Raw genomic sequence first — 14,247 nt, 5'->3', positions numbered from 1 at the left:
GTCTGGAGTCAGTCCCTCTGATCAGGGAATGTTAGTACTAAAAAGTCTGCTGATAATCTCTTTGGTGGTGCAATAAATGCCCAGTTCTTTCCCCTTAATAAACTAAAGGATAATTATCATGATTTGCTGTGTTTCTTTTTTGAGGGGGAAATTATTATTGCTCCAAGGTCACATTATTGCTCCCATGGCATGCATATTATCACATCCTACAAGAGGCATATGGGATTATGTTAGCACAGCTGTACATCAAAAGAAACAGGAAAGACTTTGGTTTTCATGCTGGAGGGAAGACATGATTTTCATTTGTGTTTAACAGGCCACTTCAGCTTCATAAATCCACAGATGGTGTTTTGGATGTGCATATCCTTATAGCTGCTTTTTGACAGGTCGGAGAAGCATGGATTAATGTATTTATCTGGAATAAGTTATTTCCTCCCTCCTTAGTTAAATATGGCCCAATTAATTTTGCCACCACTCCATATAATGCTTCCATGTATCTGGGTATGTTTCAGCAAGCCCAAATGGGTTTTGTTTGTTCCTTCATTAGTGCTAGTTACTAACATGTTCTGTAAACAAAACGGTGGAGAGATTTACACTGAGCAGCTTATAGATTTTCAGAGTCAATTCTCGCTCAGCAGGGCTTTTGAGAGACTTGAGGGTAGGGAGGAAGGAGAAATCAATCAACTTCTAAGGCACTATTATAACCGAAGTGTATCCTTGTTTAGCTAAAGAAAGACCCCCATGTGCCATGATGCTTAAAAAACAACAAGGATCAGCTATTTAAACATTCCAAATGTGTCAATCACATCCATCACTCTGCAACTGAAGTTGTGCGTGGGCCAAGGTGAATTTGTCCTCAAACCTAGCGTGGCCCATGATTATTTTTCTGGCCCAGCCTTTCCAATAGGCCTAGATATAGCTCCAGCTGCCTCTTCCTGCTTCTTTAGTTGCTCCTTTATTACCTTATATTCACCGGACCCAACTAGGATGGCTGTTTATTCTAGTTTACAGAGTGCAGTCCACTGATTGAAATAATCCTCCATCTGAAGGGCTGTCCAATCCAAGCCTAGTTTAAAGAGAAAGTACCGTAAGAGACTCTTGAGAGTCCCATGGACTGCAAGAAGATCAAACCTATCCATTCTTAAGGAAATCAGCCCTGAGTGCTCACTGGAAGGACAGATCGTGAAGCTGAGGCTCCAATACTTTGGCCACCTCATGAGAAGAGAAGACTCCCTGGAAAAGACCCTAATGTTGGGAAAGATTGAGGGCACAAGGAGAAGAGGACGGCAGAGGATGAGATGGTTGGACAGTGTTCTCGAAGCTACCAGCATGAGTTTGACCAAACTGCGGGAGGCAGTGGAAGACAGGAGTGCCTGGCGTGCTCTGGTCCATGGGGTCACGAAGAGTCAGACACAACTAAATGACTAAACAACAACAACAACAACCGTAAGAGGGGTCTTGGAGTTGCACACAAACAGTTAGTACCTGGACAGCAGACTGAGAAGGCTCACATACAGTCTTCCCTACCATGTTGTGATATATTCCTGGTTAAATGATGATAATTATTTCCAAATCTGCACCGTGGAGAAAGCAGATAATCAGGGCCAGACTGGTACATGGGAAAAATCTTCTGTAGGACAGATACAGAAGAGAAAATGACAGGCCACCAGTGGTTGTCACTTAAGCTCCCAGTTAATGTAACTTCAATAATCTGGACAATAATGCTTCCCTCTCCCAGGTCTTGAATTGTAGTATACCTTCTAACATTTCTCTGATGAAAATAGGGATGTCCTGTTCCATAGTGATAATTTTACTATTTACCAGTATACCCCACACATCTTATTGGGTTGCCTGAGCACTCTGGGCAGCTTCCAATATATATAAAAACATAATAAAAGATTAAACATTTAAAAAACTTCCCTGTACAGGATTGCCTTCAGATGGCTTGGGGGGTGGATAACTCCATACCCTCCAACATTTCTCCAATGAAAACAGGGACATCCTAAGGAAAAGCGGGGCATTCAAGGATCAAATCAGAAAACTTATCAAAATTAGGGGTGTCCTTAGAAAATAGAGATACTTGGGGGGTCTGTGGTAGGCCTGCACTTAACTTACAACCCCACAACCTAAGACAGGTATTCATCAGAGTCAACAGGTCACACAATAAATATACAGTGGTACCTCGGGTTACATACGCTTCAGGTTACAAACGCTTCAGGTTACAGAGAACAGAAATTGTGTTCCTTGGCAGCAGTGGGAGGCCCCATTAGCTAAAGTGGTGCTTCAGGTTAAGAACAGTTTCAGGTTAAGAACGGACCTCCGGAACGAATTAAGTACTTAACCCGAGGTACCACTGTACAGACATAGAGACTAGATCCTGTGGCAGACCCAGATGCGAACTCTGTCCTCAGGTCTACTCTGGCAAGACTATTATAGGACCTTATAATGCCATCCACAACAACAGGGTTCATTCATCTGCTCATCTTCTACTGCGATATATGGCACCATCTATCTATTGCAATATTTCTTCCTTCTTCAATGCTAATTAGTTTGTTTAGGCATAGAAGCGTAATCTATACTTCTAGTAGACTTAGGATTCAATCCAAAGCCCTGGCTGGCAGTGGCGAGGGCTTGATGGAATGGTATATGCATCAATGCTTCCATGGTCCTGCCCCTCACACTGGTCAGGGGTGGAACAAGGAAGGGAAGACTCATTTGTTGTTCTACCTCCTAGGCTGGCATAGCAAAGAGGCCCAGAGTGTGCTCATTGCTTTTACATGACAGCAACAAGGTGGGCACAGGATCCATCTAATCCTGTGCCGGAATAGCCCACTCCCTCAAAATGCCCCCTCACTGGTTACCACTGCTTCTGCCTGTCCACAAATTGGTTGGTTGGGTGCACTGGGGTGCTCCTCACGAATGAGATTTCCTTGCTGACTGTGGAAGTCCCTCAGTAGCAAAGGCCAACAGATCTGGCCAGGGCTGGGTAACAGGTCATCTCTGCCCCATCCGGACCCCCTCCAGCATGGTGAATCAGGTGTTTCAGTTGTTCTGTACAGGATTTATAGATTGCCTTGAAATCAACCATGTAACGTTTTACCATCACCTGCCTTCTCAATGAAACGCTGTATGTGTTCATATCTCATACAACATATGAGACGATGAAGTAAGTGAAATATCAAATATTCATGATAGCAAATTCTTTTGATGTGTGTTTTAGGTGAAAGCGTCTTTGAGGCCTTGCTTGTTTTAACTGACTATAACAGAGTTCGTCTGCATAATGCAGCCTTAGGCAATCCTGGGCTTCTGTGGTTTTTAGAATCCCCTCCTGCCCTTTAACAAGTTATCATCAGGAAGTTTTGAAATACCCCTTCATTTTAAGAAAATTACAGAGTGCAAAGCACTAACTACGCCTCGCAATGTTGTATAACTGCTTTGTCAGCAGTACTGGAAGCAAAGCTGTAACCCTGTAATTTTTAAAAATTAGCATACCTTTTCCCTTTCTAGAAAAATAGTATATCCTGGATTCCTTTTTCAACTCATGTTTCATTACAGTCATGCCATATTAAATTTGATTATTTAAACAATTAAAGATGTTCTAAGTCTCATTACACATATTTCTAAGCATACAATACCATGTCGTAATTTCCCGCACTGGCCCGAATATAAGCCAAAAGGTTGAGAATATAAGCCACACTTTAACTTTTCATGGTCGGAATTTGGGGGGAAAGTGAAGCTTATATTCAGGCCAATACAGTATATGACACTTTTCAGTCATACATCAGAAAATATATATTGGAAGAAGCCTTTATTTCCTCCTGTTTTCTGAGTCTTTGGTACAGAAACATTTCACAAATCCATAAATATATGGAGAAATGAGAAATCTATGTCCTTCTAGATATTGATGATCTCCAATTCCCAGGAGCCCCAGCAGCCTGCACAAAATGTTAACCTACAAACGTCACCCACCAAAACCTATGAAATAGCCCATGGTGGGGGAATTAAATATCACATTTATTCTTCAGTGCAGCATCCATTCATTTAAGTGGCACACAGACATGGAATGCTCACAAGTGCACTGAACCTGAAGTGAATAAGAGACATAATATTATGGCCACTTTGGATGCGCTGTGCAGGAGATTCTGTTATGAAATGCGTATGAAGAGTCTCCCCATGATTTTCAATATTGAACTTGGTGTCATGTTTTCATGTTAAGTAGGCAGGGGTGGCCCGGCCCATTTTGCCACCTGAGGCAAAATAGGAAGTTGCTGCCTCCCCATCCCTTAAGCCACAGAAGTTGGGGTTCTGTTGGTGCTACCTCTCCTTGCTTGTCTGGCAGGAGGAGAGGCGTCTGCAGAACTTGGGAGCCGTTGCTGGAAAGGGAGGCAAGCCACCAGCAGCAAGAGCTCACGGGACCTGGCTGCTGCTGCTGCTTCTCCTCACTTCTCCTGCAAGAGTAGGGATGGGTGGCCTCAGCGGCAGGCAGGCACACTAGCGGGATTTTCCACCTTTAGGTCCTGGTGGGATTCAATTGCCTGAGGCAGTCACCTCAGCGTGCCTAATGGTGATGCCAGCTCTGTATATTAACTCGTTAACTCAGTTACTACCTTAACAGAAAGTTGACACGTGCTTTTTTATTTTGGTATGATGTAATTGTATTCTTGGACGCGGGTGGCGCAGTGGGTTAAACCACAGAGCCTAGGACTTGCCAATCAGAAGGTCAGTGGTTCGAATCCCCACGACGAGGTGAGCTCCCGTTGCTTGGTCCCTGCTCCTGCCAACCTAGCAGTTCGAAAGCATGTCAAAGTGCAAGTAGATAAATAGGTTCTCTGGCGGGAACGTAAACAGTGTTTCCATGCGCTGCTCTGGTTAGCCAGAAGTGGCTTAGTCATGGAAGCTGTACGCCGGCTCCCTCGGCCAATAAAGCGAGATGAGCGCCACAACCCCAGAGTCGGCCACGACTGGACCTAATGGTCAGGGGTCCCTTTACCTTTACCTAATTGTACTCTTGCCAGGTTTGCCTAATTTAGCTCAAATCCCTTTTGTGACCTCTTTGTGTGAGAAGAGAAGGTATGTTTGTGGAAGACACTCCTGCAGCTTCAGACCTCTTCATGGGCCTTGAGGTATCTGCTGGAAACATTGTTTTAGGCACAGAAGAAGAGGGCTTGGACACACTTTTCACTGTGGTTTTGAAAAGGACGGAAAATAAAGGTCCTTGCACCCTTCAACCTGATATCATACCACTCTTATCTTACCCAGTGAAACTTGAAAAGGTTGACTGATGGCAAGATAGCAGCTTTTCTTGCTACATATACCACAAAGTGTTTTAAAGTATAGTATTTGAAATGGTTGAGAGCGCCTGTTGCCACATAGAATTGTCTCCTCTGCTTGAGAGTCAGCTCCACCTACTCGTGAAATTACTTTCCCTCAAATTCACTTGTTAAAGATTTGATCACCGCAGGGTGAAGTAAAGGGTGCAGTTTGCTGAAAAAGGCACTATCAGTGTAAATGCCCGATAGGAAGGTTTTTCATACCACACATTTAAAGCACAAACCCCTCAAGAATCCTGGGAGCTGTAGTTTGGCCCTCAGAGAGCTACAATACCCAAAATCCTTAATAAATTACAATTCCCAGGAATTTTTGGCAGGGCTGGGGAAAGCTTGCTTTAAATGTGTAGTTTATATACATATATAGTTTAGCATAGTTTAGCCTCACACATCTCCAGGGCCTAAATGAAGAGCTTTTCTACATATCTGTAGCCTTGTCTGAATAGGTATCTGAAGTTGAGACCAAAACCAACATCAGGTAATATTGCTGCATTAGTGTACATGTGTGAAATGTGGATGAGTGTTTATAAACTGTGAGACAAGTAAGGAATGTGGTGCGATAAAATGAGGGCACAGCAGGAAACATAGATAGGAAAGCAAGAAAATAACATAGGGCAGTGTAGAATTAGAAGTCATGCTGATTTACAGATGTTGATGATCTGAAACCTGTGTTCCGTTCTAGCCCATCCTAGTTGCCCTAGTCCTCTCATCTTGGCTCGGTCAATTTGTCCCAGACCTCTCATCTCAAGGGATAAGCTGGTTACCTCCTGGAATTCAAAATGCTGATGCCTACGTGTCAGCAATGTGAGATGGGTTCGTGGACACAGCGAAGGACATAAGGTGATATTTCTCCTAAATACGCCAAATGATATAAAAGCCCAGCGGGAGAGGAGCAGACTTGACAACTGGTCTGAAGAACAAACAAAAGATATTCAGTGCAGGCCTTATTTTCAGGAGGAAGAATGTTCCAGGTGGCAGGAAAGGCATGACTCCAGGAAGACCCAAGATTAATTTCATGGGCATGTGGCACCCCTGTGAAGGCCTTCTCCTCTAATGTTGTCAGTAACGAAGACCTCCTCTGGTGATGTCAGCAGATGGACGAAGGCAGCTTCTCAGGTAACCCTTGTCACTTGTTATTGTCTCTTAAAATATACATTTAACGGCTGGGTGTGTGGGAAGATGAAGGGAGGTTTATTTATTTATTTATTTATTTTACACTTTTCTGATAATCAGAAAGGGCATCTCTCTTTCTGCGAGCCACATGAGGGAGCTGTGGTATCTGAAAATGCAGATAAGTGAATTAAGGGGTGCCTTCTTCCAGTGAGAATTAAGTACTTTGATTTAGATGGCAGAGACACTTGCTTGAAATCAACAAAACTTATAAAAAGCTGGAGACGTGTATCTGTTTACACTGTATCAAAAGTGGCATATTTTTACAGACCCTGGTCGATGTCCATATGCTGTGATCATGCCATGGTGAGGCCTGTCTGTTACTTTAGAATATCTCTATCTGGGCCACAAGAATGGCTTCTCCATGCCATGAGTCTTCTCAAGTCCTGCCCTGGGAGGCCTCTTAAATACACACACTTTGTCTGCTGGGAAAGAAAGGACCTCCCCTCTAATTTACACCTTCTAAATCTAAATAAACTGCCTCCATGGTCTAAGCAAGGTGCTAACCGGTGTTATCTCTCTGCATAAGTTGGACCTGGCAAGTTCTGGGACTCAAACTGTTTGGATGCCTTCTCCCCACCCAACTGTTCATTCAACATAAAACGAAGTTTTCCCATTATGTCTCTCAAGAATTATCAAAAGATTATTGAGTTCCTTGCGTCTAGCAAGTCTGATGCTGTGTAATTACTAGTCTCTCTAAAGATAAGAGATCAGAAATGTTCGTTTGCATTGTTTGCCATCTCTGTTTAATCCATGGTCTGTTACTGATCTTAAATAAACCTTTCAGTTTATAATTTGAACTCTAGTGGCCATGAATTTTTACTTAAACCATGGGTCTGCCCTATTCATGAACTACAACAGCTTGTCTCTGCTACCGGTTTGGAAGGACAAGTAAGTAAATAAGTTGCAGATTGAGTCCTTCTTGCAGAGACAAGGAGGCCTGCCCATTTCCCTACTTTCAGTCCTCACTAAGCTGCTTCCCCCAAGCCTGTTGATACCTCCCCTCCTTTAGGTGGGTGGTACAATTAGCTGTCTAAGAATCTACACCTGGAGAATGGATCTGCTATTAGTAATATTTAAAGGTTTTATGATGGTCATTAAATTTTTTGTGATGCAAATAGATTTAGTTATCTATGCCAGTAAATTGATTTGCACTCTTTTAAATAGTCAAATTAAATAGTCAAAGTGCAAGTAAATAGGTACCGCTCCGGTGGGAAGGTAAACGGTGTTTCCGTGCGCTGCTCTGGTTCGCCAGAAGTGGCTTAGTCATGCTGGCCACATGACCCGGAAGCTGTACGCAGGCTCCCTCGGCCAATAAAGCGAGATGAGCGCTGCAACCCCAGAGTCATCTGCGACTGGACCTAATGGTCAGGGGTCCCTTTACCTTTACCTAAATAGAACATAGGAGGTTCAGTATTTTTGAAGTTCTAGAAGCATTAAGACCAATATGCTGGAAACGAGAAAAAACTACTAACACAATAATTTCCATTTTCCTCCCAGCATGTTAAAGGTAAAGGTAAAGGGACCCCTGACCATTAGGTCCAGTTGCAGATGACTCTGGGGTTGTGGGACTCATCTCGCTCTATAGGCCGAGGGAGCCGGCGTTTGTCCGCAGACAGCTTCCGGATATTGGTATTTAAAAGTTAGCACTACATGGTAGTATATTGTTGAAAAAGCCACCATCCCATTACTCAGTATGTACTGCCGTGTAAAAGGAACATCAGAAATTGGGACAGAAGGGGGTAGCATTATAACCAGTAAAACTAACATAATAAACCCCACGTTTGAATGGAGTCATCTAGGGAACCTGTGCTGGAAAATGCAGCCAGTGGTGTTTGCCCATTATAACAATACAACATAGGTTGCAAGCATGCATCTTCCATTCAAACAGTAATGTGTTCACTGGTTGGCTTACTAAAAATGCACTTAGCCCTCAGTAGCATGAAGCGATTCATTTTTCATATAGACTTTTGTCTTATTAATAGTTAATAAGAATATGGATTCAAGCTACTGTTCTAAAAACACTCAATGAGTAAGATAGATGGGCTTTCCATTTTTATTCTGAAAGCCCACTTCAGATTAAAACAGGGCTCTAGATAGTGATTTCTGAAAGATTCCCCTGCCAAAATGACCAGTTCTTTTCTGTGTACTTCCTCTATAGTAACACAAGTATAGAGGGGAGATGAAAGAAAACGAGATTTTTAAAGATTTCTAGGTGCATTAATCAGATTTGCTGTACACACTGAAAAAAACTATCAAGTCAGAATTTAGCGATGTGGCATTATTATTTACTTACACCCAAATCTTTCAGCTTTTCTTTTGGTAACTGTGAGATTTATGCACAGTGGAACAGCAACTGCAACAAAGAAAGCACTTGTACATTAAGTAACACCTTTTAAATAAATAGCCACGCTCTAAAGATACAATACATCTATCAATGTTGTTGGCATTGCACATGGGATGCATCTCATAACACTGACAATTATTGGATTCCTCTTATTTGATATACTAATAAAAGGTCTTGCTTTTTAAAAGAGGAAGAGTGTTTTATGAAGGCTACATACAGCCAGCAGATAATTTATTAAAGATTTTCACAAGGCTTAATGAATTTATTGCTGTCATCTGCCCATTCCTTGAAAAATTAGTGTCTGGCTTTCTCATTCAAGGAGGCTGATAGGATTCATTATGCTGGATGCTTCGTCTCTCAGTGATATTCCAGGAAAAGCACTCAGCTAGTGGGTGTCTTTTTATAAGTAGAATTGGTGATCAACTATTCCAACAATTAATGAGAACATATATTAGTGTTAAGTACCATCGGGATGTTATTCTTTTGCATATATGTATAAAATATATATGTTTAAATTCAAGTCATTGCATTGAAACACTCCCAAATCTAGGTGCCCTCAGATAATAAATGCTACATATATCCACAACACAGCAGTACCAAGTGCCCTTTGTGTAGGTGCTGAGTATTTCAAACCACTAACAAATCCTTTGCTATTGTTATTGCAAAACCCATTCTGCCTTGTACAGTGTAATCCAAATTACTCAAAAGTAAGTCCCATGGAGTTCAGCTAGGGATAGGACTGCAGTCTCGATTATCTTTCCTTTTTACTATGCTATCTAAATAGCTAACCATTAAGACTCCACAGTAATTTACAGCCTAGCCATAAGCCATACTGTGCCAGCCCACAAGTAGTTGGAAACTAGACACAAGATTACACTGATATCACAACAATATACAAGTACTGTATATGTTGGCAAAAATGTCACTAAGTACCAGTCTTACAAATACTACTACAGTATTCATATTTAACATATATTTACATACAGTACTGACAACCATATCCCAATACGAGTGTTAACTTCAAAAGGGTGAACACCGGTATAAATCACAGCAGATCTATTTCTTAGATTGGGTAAGTTGTGCTACATGTGATGTCACAAAAATGTAGAAGAAATAAGTTATCTCTGGGTACCGAGTATTGCATCTTAGAAAATAAGCTTCTGTTTGGTTTCTATTCTTTTTATATGGCAGAAAGGTTTAATAAGTAAATGAACCACTATATACTATGTTCTATATTCTGAACAGGATACAGCATGTATAAAGAAAGACTGCAGTTAGTAAAAAGGAAACTAGCCCATGAGATGTGACAGACTCGTGACACTTACTGGTACTCTAGGAGGAAACTTAAGAAGTCCTGCTGTCCAGTTTTAGATAATTATTGCCTCATTATCTCTTGCAGCCTCATTCATTCCCATTATGGTGTGTTTATGTGATTTGCATCAATGACTAGGCACAGACTATCCTGCTCTAGATTTTGCCTGCTGGCAGATGGACTTCCTTTTGTTACTTGTTAAGTAAGCAGGATTCAGGGGCAAATGAAGAGATTTGCATTGTCTGATGCTGGACCAAAAACGCTATAAAAAAAAACAAAGTTTAACTAGTGAGGCTTCAAGACCAACTTGGGTGTGGGTGGAACCAAAACACAACAATTTTCTGTCTCTCGGTGTGTTTTAAATGAAAGCATTAATGAAGTGTCTTCCTGAGCCAGCACATGTAAAAATAGGTTTTCTGCAATAATCTTGCATGTGTCCTTAGAAGTTCTTCCCATCTTTGCCTCTGGTATTTAAAAGCCTAAATGCTCCCGGGACTTACTCCCTGTGATCCAAGCCACCGCAATGTGATTGCGTGGCATGTAAGTCAGAGACGACTTTAGTCTGAAGCCCTGAGCTTATTGACTCCTTCAAACATCTTGGAAGAAGATTACACCAATGTAATAATGTACAATCCTTCTGCAATCCTTAAGAGAGGGGAGGGAAATGGTTACTGTGGTTAATTCAGCCAAGCTGCCCTAGAGTCCAGATATAATCCAGAAACTAACATTTATCTCTGTTGCTCAAAGAAAGCTTCGACCTCTGGCATGTTCCCAAGCCTACTGTGAAACATGAATGTATACGTCACCCTAATGGCCATATATGGAACGTGGCTTCCGCTGTAACACATGAGGAACTCTGCTGAAAGTACTGCACAGTTAAGTAGCCATCAGGCAGGAAAGCAAGCAAGAGATCCCAGAATGGCTGTCAAATTTCTGTCGTCATAGACAATTTGGCACTTTGAAATGTTTTTTTACAAAAATAATTTTTATTTGGTTTTACAAGTACAAAGTTATATACAAAAAAGAAAAGAAAAACATACCCATATAAAGAGATTCCTCCAAATTTCAGGACTTTCTCCCACCTCCTCCATGGAATCCCATTTTAAACATTGATTACTGCATATTCTTCCATACTGGGACGCGGGTGGCACTGTGGGTTAAACCACAGAGCCCAAGACTTGCTGATCAGAAGGTGGTTCGAATCCCCACGACGACGGGGTGAGTTCCCGTTGCTCCGTCCCAGTTCCTGCCAACCTAGCAGTCTGAAAGCACGTCAAAGTGCAAGTAGATAAATAGGTACCGCTCCGGTGGGAAGGTAAACGGCGTTTCCGTGCGCTGCTCTGGTTCGCCAGAAGCGGCTTAGTCATGCTGGCCACATGACCCGGAAGCTGTATGCCGGCTCCCTTGGCCAGTAAAGTGAGATGAGTGCCGCAACCCCAGAGTTGGCCACGACTGGACCTAATGGTCAGGGGTCCCTTTACCTTTTATTCTTCCATAGTCCGATTTTTATATCAAACCATATTATCCATGGTAATTGTTACACTATAAGTGAGATCAAAATCCTGCTAATGTTTCCATCTGCTTACAGTGCTCTCCTAAGTAACTTAGAAATTTCCCCCATTTTTTTATAAAGTTATTGTCCTCTTGATTTCTGAGTTTTCCATTCAGTTTTGCAGTCTCGACATAGTCCATTAGCTTGGTTTGCCACTCCTCTCTGGTAGGGATGGAACTTTGAAATAAATAAATGAATCTTCTTCTGCTTTTCTAGGGTCAAGCTGTGGACTCAGTGGCGAAGCTGCATGCTCCGCTACCGGGGCGGGGTGTATAGGGGGGTGTATAGGGTGTATAGGTGGGGGCGTGATGCACATCCCAGGGGCGTGGTACGCCTCCCGTGAGGGCATGGCGTGCCACACGCAGGGGTGTGGTGCATGTTCTGGGGGCGTGACATTCTGCCTGTGGGGGCGTGGTGCACGGTGCACAGCGCGTGTCGGGGGGGCTGCAGCGATAGCACCCTACCTGAATAGTGGTGCCGGGGCAGTCTACTCCCTCTGCACTCCCGTTCCTCCACCAGTGTGTAGACTGCTTACTTTTTAGGAAATGTTATGCCTATGCTAGTTTTGTTATGTGAATGGTGCACACCCCCCCCAGGTGAGTTACGTTGACCCCTGGGGTCCGTGGACCACTGATTGGGAACCACTGCTTTAAATTATATGGACCGGGGGGGGTGTGACTCAAAGCATGAGATGGGCTTCCTGGTGGACGCACCAGGCAAAGCTCACTCTTGACTTCTCTGAACCCAGATTTCTTCCCACCACTGAGGTCTCTGGGATGGGAGGTGGTGGCAGCCATGACCGACGGAGGAAGAGGAGAAGGCAGGTGCAGCATTTTTTGTTTTGCTTGAAATGACAATACAGTGGTACCTTGGGTACTTAATTCGTTCCGGAGGTTCGTTCTTAACCTGAAACTGTTCTTAACCTGAAGCACTACTTTAGCTAATGGGGCCTCCTGCTGCTGCCGTGTCGCCGGAGCACAATTTCTGTTCTCATCCTGAAGCAAAGTTCTTAACCTGAGGTACTATTTCTGGGTTAACTGAGTCTGTAACCTGAAGCGTATGTAACCTGAAGTGTATGTAACCCAAGGTACCACTGTACGTCCTGGGCTGGCCCATATCTGATTCCTAAACTTTCTATGGAATTACAATGCTTTGTTTATATTAGGGAACCTTTGAGGTCCAGTAAATTAAGAGTGTCAGACTAGCAGACCTGGGTCCACTTCCCCACTCAGCTCACTGACCTTGGGCGAGTTGCTATATCTCTCAGTCTAACTAAGGGCTGTTGTGAGAATAAAAGAGAGGGGGAGGCAGATGTTTGCCCTTGGAAGCTGCCTGGAGCAAATGCAGGATAAAAATGAAATACAAAAATACATAGTGAGAGAAAAACTAAAAAATACTCCTCTCCCCTGCAAAAAAAGAACAATTATTGACCTGATGTTCAGTCACTGCCAGAGCCAGCCTGAATAAAAATGTTATGAAAGGCTTGGTTGATTTTGCTTCTTACTGAGCAACAATAGCAAAATCCCAGCTGCTTTATGTTGGTCCGTGCTGCTTAAAATACACACTTTTGAGATCCACAGGCAAGAAGGGCCTCGCCTCCTATTCAGATTTCAGTCTACCGAGACTGTGTGTGCGCGTCCCCTCCACAAAGATGGGTGTGGTCACTTCGCATCGAGACTGTGGTCACATCAGAAGGGAAGCTGCCCGCATCTCAGGTTATACAGAGGGAGCGAAGCTGGGCGGGTGCGATTAACCCTTGAGCCCCGCTATCGCCTTCTAGCAGTTTCAACGAAACGTCTTGGTGGCAAGCAGCAACCAGCAGCCTGAGGAACTGGGGCTCCCAAGCCAATACTGTAGAACAGAAACAATGCTCCGGCGGTGGCGCGACAAGGTTGCAAAAGCGTGATCCCCCAAACTAAGCAGCCTCCCCCCCCCTCCCACTTCCAGCCAGACAGCGGCGGGTTTAACTTTCCACGCCAGGATCAAGGGCTCTTGCAACACCTTATCTCTGCCTCGCACCCCTTTTCCCTAGCAAAGCCCCGCTCACCATATGCTCCTGGGGCGAGAAAGCGGGAGGAGGAGAACCCCCCACCCCCCACCCCACCCCTCCTCCTCCTCTCCCGCCGCCGCTTCCCCTTTCGCAGCTGCTAGCAATAACCCTCCCTTCTCCTTCCTAGCGGCATCTCGCCCGGCAAAGCGGGCGCTTTAGGCGCGAGCCTGGGCAGGGTCCGCTCCTCGCTCACCCCGGGAGGCATCCGGGCAGCCTGGCCCGCGAAGCCCCGCCCTCCGCCGTCCTGTCATTGGGCAGCGGCCGAGGCGGCGCGGCCCCCATTGGCCGCGAGGGGTGTCGGCTCGGCGCAGGGGAGGGGCGGCAGAAGGAGAACCCGCGAGGCGCTTGGAAGCTCCCGGGCTGGTGGCTTAGTCTCTTGCCTGCGCGCGGCGGCTTCGGGTGGGCTGCGCTCCTTCGCCAGCATTCCCAGGCCGGCAGCTGCGGATAAGAGGCGGAGAGGGCGGCTGAAGGCGTGGTAGCAGCAGCAGC

General features: G+C 44.3%; 1 long non-coding RNA gene across 1 annotated transcript in view; it reads left to right on the top strand.

The window, feature by feature from the left end:
* Positions 1 to 14,247, top strand: part of LOC309350924 — a 215,457-nt gene that overhangs the window by 61,158 nt on the left and 140,052 nt on the right. The gene's annotated exons all lie outside the window — the stretch shown is intronic.

This window comes from Podarcis erhardii, assembly GCF_964252035.2.
Source record: "Podarcis erhardii genome assembly, chromosome: 10".
In the NCBI taxonomy this organism is placed as follows: domain Eukaryota; kingdom Metazoa; phylum Chordata; class Lepidosauria; order Squamata; family Lacertidae; genus Podarcis; species Podarcis erhardii.
The sequence above is the reverse complement of the archived record's forward strand: the minus strand, read 5'-3'. Positions and strand labels throughout refer to the sequence as shown.